We start from the raw sequence: 13,020 nt of genomic DNA on the forward strand, positions 1-13,020 counted from the left end.
CATCACCTAGAAGGCAGAGCTGTTTCCACCTGGAGTGTTTATAAGACTACTAATATAAATGTATAAAACTAATAGGGGCGAGATGTGTATAACAAATGTCACTATGGCACAAATGAAGCTAGAAAATGGCTGGCCTAGATACCTTTTCTTTAATCATTTATTTATGAACATAATTTAAAAACTAACAACCCAGCTGAAGCATAAACATTAGCAATTACAGGATTTCATTCAGTTATTTGACATATGCCTATGCTAAAACGTTCTCATTTTAGAAAGTTAAAATGAAAGAAAGGTATAAAGAAAAAATTACCAAAGGGAAAAATATCATGCAAACATATTAAGACAGTGATTATTGACATGCTAGTATATTTTCTTCAGATATTTTTCTAGGTATATTTATTTTTACATTGTTATGCCCAGATGTGTACATAATTGAGATCCTATTATTTCATTTACTATTGTAGCATCTAAGTTATTAACAACTCTTAATAAATATGTTTGACTGAATTTAATCTTGAAATTAAGCAAAAGTAGGGAAACTCATCAGTAGAGTGACCCATTAGTGATTTAATACCCACAAAAAAAGAAAGTTCAAATATATATTTCCATCATTAACATTTCATCATACTGTTCTCATAAGAACTTTTTAAATTGTGGGATCCAGTGTAATTTAAAAGAGAGAGAGACAGAGAGACAGAGACAGACAGGTCCCTAACCATGTTTAACAGCACTTTCAAAAAATAATCCATTTCAGAAAACTTCAGAGCTAAAAACTGTGCCAGTGACAATAATGTTAGCATGGATTCCATTCACAAACATCTCAAATATTTATCTAAGATATATTTCAAGCATTAGCTAGTACCTATCTTGCTTCTTTAAAAATCTAATGGGGTCAAGAAAGAATTTTTGTATAACTAACTGCCTGGAAGCTCCTAATAGCTCTTCACAGTTAGGACTTACTACAAAATAAACAACATTTGCTTGCTTAATGTCACTGAGTACAGAGCCAAGGAGATTTAACCTTGACAGTTAAGCCATTTATATTGAGTGATAATGTAAATTAGAAGAAACTGCTTGTCCAAAACGAAGAACTATTATATCACGCTGCATGTTTATCCACAACACAATGTTTTGAGCAAGGTTAAAGGAAGCACTGACACTTGTATGAAAGGAATGTTCTGAAACTGCATACCTTTATTTGAAATATATGCACATGATAACTAGATGCAAATATAAAGCAATACACCAATTCAAAAATATTTCATAGCCAGTCTCTCGGTTTCTTGGCGGTAGCTGTCTCTTCGGCCTTTTACTTAATTTCCAGGACTTGAATTTACCACCATGTCCTCTGAAGAAGGGAAGCTCTGCGTGGGAGGGCTCAACTTCAACACTGATGAGCAGGCTCTGGAAGACCACTTCAGCAGCTTGGGACCTATTTCTGAGGTGGTTGTCGTCAAGGACCAGGACACTCAGCGATCCCGGGGTTTTGGCTTCATCACCTTCACCAATCCAGAGCATGCCTCAGATGCCATGAGAGCCATGAATGGAGAGTCTCTGGACGGTCGTCAGATCCGTGTAGACCACGCGGGCAAGTTGGCCCGGAGAACAAGAGGGGGTGCCTTTGGGGCCTATGGGCATGGTCGCAGCTACTCTAGAGGTGGTGGGGACCAGGGCTATGGAAGTGGCAGGTATGACAGCCGACCTGGAGGATATGGATATGAATATGGAAGGTCCAGAGACTATGGTGGCAGAAGCCAGGGTGGTTATGACCGCTACTCAGGAGGAAATTACAGGGATAATTATGACAACTGAGATGAGTCATGCACACCTAATGTAGATACACAAGGAATAAAACTTCTTCTGATCCAGGACCATCCCTCCAAATAGCTGTATTTATAAAGATTTTTGGAACTGCACTGAAACATCTGTTTTAGTTACATCAACTTCTTTTTTTGAGTAGAGCTCCCAAGGTAGCTTGTTAAAGACCTTTCAGAAAGTTCCATGTGTGTTTTTTAAATTTTTCTCCCATTTAAAGACAAATTCTGAGACATTTGTGGAGTCTGGATATCTTTTCCTTTTTTTACCAGTTTTTTAGTTCAGGCTCTCAGGAATGTTGGTTCTGGCAAAAAATGTTTGGCCAGACTGATTTTTTTGAATAATGTGCATCTAGGAACATTTTAAACACCGGTACACAATGTTTAATTATGATTAGGAAGCAATTTCTGACTGTAACTATAAGAAATGAAGAACATGATTACTTAGAGGTGTTTTTTACTCCAGATCTCTGCCTTGATTATATAGAAGTTTCTTAAAAATATTTGTGTGTCATTTTTTTTTTTAATACTGGAAGAAAAAAATATTCTGTTGTGTTTCATGTAGCATTTAGGATGTCTTTCACCGAGTTGGTTAAAAAGATGAAAACAAAAAAAAAATTTCATACCGTCAAATTTCAAAAACAATGACTTTTGTTTTCAAATTTAAGTTTAATAGTTTGTGCATTTTTCAAAACAAAAAAAATAGGTCTTTCTTTGTGCTTTTCCTAAAAGAGAAAAAAAAATAATACACCCTATTTGTTTATCAATTTTCACATGCACTTGCCATAAATTCACTAATGCTAAGTATAAGTATCTGTTTGGATTATTCCCCAAAACTGCATAATCTTAAAATTTTCCATAATGCACACATATATTGATGCTCAAATTATTTCATCTTAGGAATGGAACCACACCATTTAACTCCTGGGAAAAATGTTAAAATCTCACCCACACATTTGAATCAGAAGTCTGACCCATGAAGAAAGATGTCTACTAAGAATCCCTCTTCCCAAATAGTCCTTCCTAATGAGCCAGAGAAGTTGCTAAATCTGGAAACCAGTGTAGCTATATCTCCAGAATTTTTGTAAAGATGCCTTCTAAGTTGACTTATATAATACCTGGCTATTTGCCTTGAAAAAGCTAATTCTGTTTATTACAATGCTTCTCTGGGCTTTCTATCTTTCTTCTTTGTATACTATCATTAGCAAAAGGCAGAAGGTAACCCTCTGAATGAGAATGTGAGAACATACCAGCCAAATTAATACTTGAAATATCAAAGGCAAGAGACACAGAAGAGGGTGAATACAGTAAGGAGGTGCTCACTGCCAGCACCAAGATGAGTTTAGGAGATGAATGGAGATGGAATTAAATAACATTGATTTACATAGTGAGAAAGTCATTCCCTTTTTGGTTCAGTTCTGACTGCAACATAGAGAACATCTAAGTTTGGTGCTAGTTTTTAACACCACTCTAACAGTAAGCTGTGGTAGATTAAAGATGACCACAAATTCTTTGCCATTCTATCCCTGTATCTGTACTAGCCTTAGTGACTTCTTAACCAATAGAATGTGACTAAGATATTATGAGACTTCAGAGGCTAGGCCATAAGAAGCCCAGTAGGGTCCACCAAGACCTCTTTGAACAATTACTCTTAGATCCCAGTTGCTATATGTGAGAAGGACAAGCCACATGAAGAAGCGATGAGTAGGCCCTACAGTACAATCCTAAGGGAAGTCTCAGCAAACCGCCAGCATCTATTGCCCAACCAGAGAGAGTCATCACAATGCAGTGGTTAAGAATCCACCTGCCAATGCAGGGGACACAGGTTCAATCCCTAGTCCAGGAAGATCCCACATGCCGCGGAGCAACAAAGCCTGTGTGCCACAACTATTGAGCCTGCACTCTAGAGCCCACGAGCCACAACTACTGAGCCTGCATGCCACAACTGAAGTATGTGCACCTAGAGGCCGTGCTCCACAACAAGAGAAGCCATCATGATGAGAAGCCTGTGCACCGCAACGAAGAGTAGCCCCTGCTCGCCACAGCTAGAGAAAACCCGCGTGCAGCAACGAAGACCCAACGCAGCCATAGATAAATAAATAAATAAGAATGCCATCATGACATCCAGCCCAGCTGAGCCTTCAGATGACTCCTGCTCCAGATGCTAACTGCAACCACATGAGAGACCCCAACTGAGAACAACCAGATGACCCAAGTCAACCCACAAAAATGTGAGAAATAGTCGTAAAATGTCATTTTAAGCCCCAAATTTGGGTGGTTTGTTTTGCAGCAACTGATAACCAGAACACTTCCTGCTCTCCCTTTGCAAGATAAAGAGAATAGGCTCAGGTTCAGCAAGTACAGAGGCCAATAGTAGAAAGTACAAAAAGACTGTTTTCTTTTCATCTTATTTATGTTTGTGGCAATTGATAGTGAGGTTTTTATTGACGGTAATGATTAGAAAGAGAAATGTCATATGAATATATTTAGGCTGACAAATTTTTAAAATATCAAGGAAATTATCATTTGAGTTTGAAAGCTTATAACAAAAAATGTGAATGGCTGACATTTGGAAAACACTGCACAAAGAGAAGAATGTTAACATGGAGAGGTTCTAAAAGGACAGACTGGGATCAGGAAACAGAAATCTGTTATTTTGCTTAGGAGAGGTAAAACGGCGTTGGAAAATCAAGAAGTAGGTTCAGTCCATACTTGACATGTTCTCATGTTCTCTGTTCAGATGTCACCATATATTCCTGAGTTTCCATTGTAGGATCTGATGGCAACACTGACCTCTCCCAGAGGGGTTGTGTGGAGGCTCTGTAGCATTGCTGTCCTGATACTGTTCACTCCATATACTCTTTTTTTTTTTTTTTTTAATGCGGTACGCGGGCCTCTCACTGCTGTGGCCTCTCCCGTTGTGGAGCACAGGCTCCGGACGCGCAGGCTCAGTGGCCATGGCTCACGGGCCCAGCCGCTTTGCGGCATGTGGGATCTTCCCGAACCGGGGCACGAACCCGTGTCCCCTGCATTGGCAGGCGGACTCTCAACCACTGCACCACCAGGGAAGCCCTCCATATACTCTTTAGAGGTTAAAAGAAATCACCAAGAGCCCACTGAAGTTTGACAAGTTATTTGCTGACATGCTGTGAACAGGAAGTTCACACATGTTGTAAAGCAGCAAATAAGCATTCATAAAGATGAGAGAGAAAGCAAAGACAAACCAAAAGCCATTAACAGGCAGACAGCATAGTTTGAATACAATGACAGGTGCCCTTCAAATTAAGATTGAATTTGATTCAGAATGTGTTTGGAATACAAAAGAAAAAAAGATAAATGTGCTATGAAAGAAGTGACTTTAAATGCGATACTCGGGGCATTTGAAAGTGAGTAGAAAAATCAGGTCACTGGTCAGAAGAGAGATCAAAATGAGAAGAGGCTAATGACAAAGGTAAGGGAAGCGTTTGGTAGGAGGTTCTGCAGGCACAGAGGAGGTCTCAGTGAGTGAGTGAGCGAGTAAATAAGTGAGTAAATGGAAACAATTGTAATTTAAGTACAAACAGTAGACCATTAACATTCGTGATGGATGTCCTCGGGTTTCTGTAATTACAAAAACAGCATATGATTTCTTCTATAAAATACACACATGAGAAGATATGGGTATAGACTTTCTCCTTGACTGTGAATGGCTCCAACAAACCAGCCTTGTATTCTCAAAGTCATATTTATGATTTGACAGAATTATAAAGCACTGCATTGCAGAGCTTAAGGTCCATTCCCAAATACTGGAAACTGAAAATGTTAAATTTGGGAAAGCTTAAGAGTCTACTTGTAGAAATTAGAAATTCCCTAATACCATACACAAAAATAAACTCAAAATGGATTAAAGACCTAAATGTAAGGCCAGACACCATCAAACTCTTAGAGGAACACATAGGCAGAACACTCTATGACATAAATCACAGCAAGATCCTTTTTGACCCACCTCCTAAAGAAATGGAAATAAAAACAAAAATAAACAAATGGGACCTAATGAAACTTAAAAGCCTTTGCACAGCAAAGGAAACCATAAATAAGATGAAAAGATAACCCTCAGAATGGGAGAAAATATTTGCAAATGAAGCAACTGACAAAGGATTAATCTCCAAAATTTATAAGTAGCTCATGCAGCTCAATATCAAAAAAACAAACAACCCAATCCAAAAATGGGCAGAAGACCTAAATAGACATTTCTCCAAAGAAGATATACAGATTGCCACCACACACATGAAAGAATGCTCAACATCATTAATCATTAGAGAAATGCAAATCAAAACTACAATGAGATATCATCTCATACCAGTCAGAATGGCCATCATCAAAAAATCTAGAAACAATAAATGCTGGAGAGGGTGTGGAGAAAAGGGAACCCTCTTGCACCATTGGTGGGAATGTAAATTGATACAGCCACTATGGAGAACAGTATGGAGGTTCCTTAAAAAACTAAAAATAGAACTACCATACGACCCAGCAATCCCACTATTGGGCATATACCCTAAGAAAACCATAATTCAAAAAGAGTCATGTACCAAAATGTTCATTGCAGCTCTATTTACAATAGCCAGGACATGGAAGCAGTCTAAGTGTCCATCAACAGATGAATGGATAAAGAAGATGTGGCACATATATACAATGGAATATTACTCAGCCATAAAAAGAAACGACATTGAGTTATTTGTAGTGAGGTGGATGGACCTAGAGTCTGTCATACAGAGTGAAGTAAGTCAGAAAGAGAAAAACAAATACCATATGCTAACACATATATATGGAATCTAAGGAAAAAAAAAAAAAGTTCATTAAGAACCTAGGGGCAAGACGGGAATAAAGACACAGACCTACCAGAGAATGGACTTGAGGATATGGGGAGGGGGAAGGGTAAGCTGTGACAAAGTGAGAGAGTGGCATGGACATATATACACTACCAAACGTAAAACAGATAGCTAGTGGGAAGCAGCCGCATAGCACAGGGAGATCAGCTCGGTGCTTTGTGACCACTAGAGGGGTGGGATAGGGAGGGTGGGAGGGAGGGAGACGCAAGAGGGAAGAGATATGGGAACATATGTATATGTATAACTGATTCACTTTGTTATAAAGCAGAAACTAACACACCATTATAAAGCAATTATACTCCAATAAAGATGTTAAAAGAAAAAAAAAAAGTCTACTTGTATTCACTTGGGAAGAAATTTCTTCCCAGAAGCTGAGCATTGATGACTGATTAAGCAATCCACTGGCTAGAACTGAGCTACCCCACCCAAAATTCAAGCTAACTGATTTTTTTTTAGTCAACTGATTTTTCAGACTTCCTCAACACAGTTTTAGTGTATAAATAAATCCTCCACATCTCTGAAGAATATATTTTATACTTTTTACTTTATCACCCAAATAAAACCCAACATTTTTCTAAATACTTAAATGTTTTCAGTGTGGGAAACTGTATATGCTGTTGATAATTTCCTAGCCAGTACATTCATAAGTTGGAGATTATTAATAATTATATCACTATTCACAAAAGTCCATCAGGAAAAGTCAAGAGGAATTCTTAATCCTTTGAGTGATAAGCCACTTTTTCCATCTTCAAAACAGCCGTTTCTTGTTGCATCTCAAGATGGTCTACTCCCCTTATTCAACAAATTGATAGGAAAACCAGAGCTAGAAATTGATATTCCCTTCACTTTATTCTATGTTCAATTCTAGACCATCCCCAATTGTTATGGAAACCTAATTGTTTAATCCTTCACTATTCAGAATTTTCAGTCAACCACTTAAGTCCTCAGAATATAATGCTTAATTTTCTACTGAAGACCCGCAAAATGAGAAAGATATTTTAGCTGCCATCTGCCCCATGGGGACAGGCAGGTCAGCCTAATGCTTGAGACCTTGACTGTGGAGTCAGCCTCAGCTCTTTGGACCTTCAGGAAAGAGCTTGAGCCCTCCGTGCTTCTGTTTCCTTGTCTGTAAAGTGTTGACAATCGCAGTATTGCTCATGGGGTTGTTGTGAAGCTTAAACAGAGTGATATGTGTAAAATACTCTATACAATGCATGGCAGAGTAAGCACTATATGAATCTTAGCCACTACTATTATTGTTGTTATTAGAACTTACCACAATTAAAATTAGCTCAAATCTAAAGGTGAATCTATCAGAGCTTCCTCCATGGTTAATACCAATGGAAGAGTCACTTGAAAAGACGTTTGTGTATCGTGATATAACTGCTTTCAATTCCCCAGCAATTAAGAATTCATCCATCAACCTGCACTTGATATCTCTATCAGTGCCCAGAACTCTGTATATAGGGGGCTTTCTTAAATCACACAGCCCAAATGCAAGGGGGAAAAAATACAGGAACACAAAATACAGAGAGATAATAACACAAGATTGCATAGCCGCTAGATTATAAGAACCAACCACAAGATTTGTAGAAATTCTGAGAAAAATCAGTGTGGGCCAGAGAAGTCAGCTGACATTTTGGAAAAGATATACAATTTCTGTTGGACCTTAAGCTCAAAGAAGTGCATTTCATGTGGAGAGACAGTGTGATCAAAGGTAGACAGGCAGGAACAAGAGTGGAGATGCGTAGAAATTAAGCAACAAAGCAGAGAGATCTTTGAGGGTAAGTACAGATGAGTTTCTCCAAACATAAGCTAAAAAACTGCTTGTTTATTTATTAAAATTGTATTTACATTTTCAACTTTTATCAGTTTAATTAAATTACATTGCCTTTATCAGAAGCTTACATCCATCAGAATTAAATATGAGTACATTTCTGCATGACAATATTTATAATCAAGGCATACATTCTTACCACAGCTAAAAACTTTTCAGCCCCAAACTTTGAAAAGGACTCCAATTAATACAGGTGCCTCTTATTTTTCTATCCCATAAGTTTTGTGACATTATAAGTAACACTCAGCAAATGATACATGCCTTACATAATCTGAGTGGCTTACTACTATATTCTGAATATTTGTATCCCCGCAAAATTCGTATGTTGAAAGCTAACACCCAATGTGATGGTATTTGTAGGTGGGGCCTTTAGGAGTCCATTAGGTTATGAACGCAAAGTCCTCATGAATTATTGCCCTTATAAAAGAATCCCCAAAAAGCTTGCTTGCCCCTTTCACCTTGTTGTGAGGTTATAGCAAGAAGATGACCATCTATGAATCAGGAAGCAGGCTCTCACCACACATCAAATCTGCCACTGCCTTGATCTTGGACTTCGCAGTCACCAAAACTGTGAGAAGTAAATTTCTGTTGTTTATAAGCCACCTGTCTATGGTGTTCTGTTATAGCAGCCCAAATGGATTAAAATGCTTGCTATCATTTAATATAAACCAACTTTTCAGAGAAATATAATCACTAGATACTAAAGGCATAAATATACCTTCAATTTCATCTCTATATCCTTTTTCATTGAGCTGGGAAATTAAACTGCTCATAAATCAAAATACAAAGGGCTTATGTGCTTTGGTTTCCAATGAACATCAAACTGGTTTGCAAATAATGCTGGATATTTGTCCACTTTGGGAAAACAGCTGCAATATATTTACAGAAAATATGCCAACTCATTCCATTCTTAGTTTATATACATATATATATATATATTTCCCTTCTAGAGGGCAAAAAACCATAACAAGTGTATCTTTTTACACTATACACTGTCCATAATAACTACAATAATTTGGGTATACGTTAAACTATGTGAGCAAACTTAGGTACTTCTACATATTTTATTATACACTGCTCTATTTTGCAAACATTTCATCAACTTCACTTAGTAGAAATATTACAATAAAATGAAGCAACCATTTGGTTAATAATAAAGAAAAGATGAGGATACCATTTCAGGAGCTAGAAAAATAGTAACAATTTCCAATTCCAAGAAAAGAAATCTGTCTTCCTCAAGCGCTCTGTGCTCTGCCTGTCACTGATGTAGCATCTCATACTATAGTGTGGTATCCAGTTTTCTCATGTTTCACAAGCCACTCAACATCAAAAGCACTAGAGAGAAAGATGATACAAGTGAGCCTCCCAGGGAGCATTCTGAGACAGTCTATGGAACAGCTGTCCCTATGACACTACCCTGTAGGAATAGCTATACTATTCTGGGCAGCATTGTGCTTAATATATTACATTCAAAAGTTTAATTTGAGAGACCACTGATAAATTTTAAGTTACAGAACCAAAAAGACAAAAGGATAAACAAGGACCCCGTTGTTATTAGCTTTGTGTCGAGGCATGTCATATATTATCTTAATCAATCATCACAATGACCTATGACATAGGCATTATTATTATTCTCATTTTACATATGAGGAAATCAAAACATAGAGAAGTTAAGAGGCTTGCCTAAGATCACAAAACTAGGAAATGGTGTAGCCAAGATTCAAACTCAAGCACTCTGACTTAAAGATGTTATGATTTTTCTTCCACTGCCTTAACATCATGAAAATTTATTTCTCATCACACTACAAGTCCAACACAGGTCATGTGGCAAGGGTGGGAAATGGTTCAGCTCTTCATAACCACTCAGAAAATTAGGCATACAGAAGGCATACAGAAGATAGATACATATTTCCTCACTCAGCAAGACAAGAAAAACGAATGTAACAAATCTCACACCAGCTCTTAAAATTTCTTCCAGGAAAAAACATAAGTCATTTCCTCTCCTATTTCATTGGTCATCACAAGTCAGGTGGCTATGCCAAACTTCAAAGGAGGTGAGAAATGCAATCTTACTATGTGCCAGGAAGGCAGAGAGCCAAAATATTTCAGAACAGAACTAATGACAGCCATAATGGAAGTCAATGAATGGGGTTTTCAAAGACAAAAGGAACATTAGAATTGGCAAGAAGGTGGAACTTCCAAGAACAACCTCAATATTTTTTAGTTATGTTGAAAGATCATCATGGCAAATGGTATATGGGATAAATGCCCTAAAGGAAAAAAAATTGTGCTTCAGTAGAAAACTATGTATTGTCTAGAAAACACCCCTCTGAGTTATCTGATTTTGATTCTATGGATGTTATTTTACAACACTGTAAATTGTAGGTAACTGACTGCAATGCAAAATAATTTTTGTCTATAGACTTGCAAATTCTGTCTTGTCCAATAGAGGTTAAAATGACTTGTCCTGCCCAGAGAATCATCTATTTCTCTAAGGAGCCCTGGTTCCTTTCATTAGAGAATGGTATTAGAAACCAAGATATGTACAAGAAGTGTGCTTGTTGCTACTAGAATATCATTGTTTCTAGGTACTCTCAGCTGTCAGAGCAAGGAGATATGTGTGTATACTAACCCATGTATATACACAAATCTATAAATATCTCTATATGTATCCATTTTTATCCATACTAAGCTAAACATGAGTTCATTCTGATGTCTCCAACTCTAATCCATTACCACATGGATTATTCTAGACTCCTCCCCTGGCTTATTTGTAAACTCTCACACCTACAGTGGGAAAATTGGCTCCCACCATCTACCACTCACTTATTTAATTGTTCATTTCCAGCTCACATGTATAGCTGCATCAGAATTGTTTACTCATATCCCCATGGAAAACTGAATAATATTTCATTGTATGGATATACCACAGTTTGTTTACCCATTCACGAATTGAAGGACATCTTGGTTGACTCCAGTTTTTGGTGATTGTTAATAAAGCTACCATACACATTCACATTTAAGTTTTTATGTGGTCATAAGTTCTCACATCAATTTGGTAAATGCCCAGGAGTGCAACTGTTGGATCGTATGGTAAGATTATTTTTAGCTTTGTAAGAAACTGCCAGACAGCCTCTCACCAACAATCAATGAGAGTTCCTATTGCTCCACATCCTTGCCAGCAATTAGTATTGTCAGGTTTTTTTTTTTTTTGGATTTTTGCCATTCTAAAAGATGTGCAGTGATATCACATTGTTGTTTTAATTTGAAGTTCCCTTATGACATAATTTTGAGCCTCCTTCATATGTTTATTTGTTATCTGTACATCTTCTTTAGTGAGGTGTCTGTTTAGCGATAACTCTTTATCGTAAGTTATTTTCCTGGGCACTGGGTATCAGAATCCATCCTTGATTTTCCCTTCACTCTAATGTTTGGGCAGCACATGGTATGCAATTTGAATTGGCTTTCTCTAAAAGCCTGCCCTGTTAACTATTACTACTACATCCTGTCCTCTAAGCTGCTGCAGCTGGTGATGATAAGACTATGAGGACAATGACCATGATGATCATGTTAATATGCTTTGAGTGCTAACTAGTGCCAGATACTTGGAGCGCATTGCATGGATTATTTCATTTACCCTTCACAGCCCTAAAAGTTAGGTACTATCGGCATCCCTGTTTCATAAATTGGGAAACTGAGACTTTGAGAACATTAAGAAACTTGCCCGTGTTTATAGCTAGTAAGCAACTGAACCACTGTTTGAATCCAGGGAGTCCAAAGCCTGTGATTTTAACCACTATGGAATATTCATGCTGCCTAGAAACTAAAGGTTAAAAAGCTAAAAACAATTTATATTCTTTCTCAGTTTTTAAAAATACTTCATATGAGACACCAAATCAGTCATTTTGGGAAACTATGAAAAAAATCATCATTACCTATGAAACAGGAATGGAACAACCACTCGTCTCCACAAACAACAGATGAGTAGTCAAAATAATGAAACTTAATGCTGGAAATGTACTGCTACCGAGTAAGATACAGAAGAGGTAAGATACAGAGAGGCACAGTCTTTGCCTCAAGGATGTAATGCTTAGGACAAAGGAAGATTCCAACGTCTCCAAGTCATAGAAATTACATGACCACAAGCAGCACAGAACTGTGCTTATCAGATTCCCCAACTGTAGCAACTAAATCTGCTGTATTGTTTGATGCTACTTTAGCCATTTCTTCCATTGTCCTCTGAAAAATCTTCTGCTAATTCTAGAAAGCACTGCGGCTAAGATACCTCAGGAAGTGTCACTGGCAAAATTTTGAATGACCCCTCAATGCCTCCCAGCCTCCCCACCACCACGTCCCACCAGCCACATGAGCTGGAGCTTTAAGATGGAGGGGAAATCACTCCCTTATCAGAAACAAATGGGGTGTCAGTGCCTCATGGAAGTGAATGCTGCTGGGCTAGAAATCATCGTTAGGACACCTGAAATCCTCGCTGAGGATTAGC

At 37.7% G+C, this 13,020-nt stretch overlaps 1 protein-coding gene and 1 pseudogene across 2 annotated transcripts in view; one reads left to right on the forward strand and one right to left on the reverse strand.

The window, feature by feature from the left end:
* PLCL1 (phospholipase C like 1 (inactive)) overlaps positions 1–13,020 on the reverse strand; it is a 385,709-nt gene that overhangs the window by 229,305 nt on the left and 143,384 nt on the right. The gene's annotated exons all lie outside the window — the stretch shown is intronic.
* On the forward strand, positions 1,318–2,083 carry LOC137226372 (RNA-binding protein 3 pseudogene; annotated as a pseudogene).

The sequence above is a fragment of the Pseudorca crassidens genome, chromosome 6 (genome assembly GCF_039906515.1).
Source record: "Pseudorca crassidens isolate mPseCra1 chromosome 6, mPseCra1.hap1, whole genome shotgun sequence".
In the NCBI taxonomy this organism is placed as follows: Eukaryota; Metazoa; Chordata; class Mammalia; order Artiodactyla; family Delphinidae; genus Pseudorca; species Pseudorca crassidens.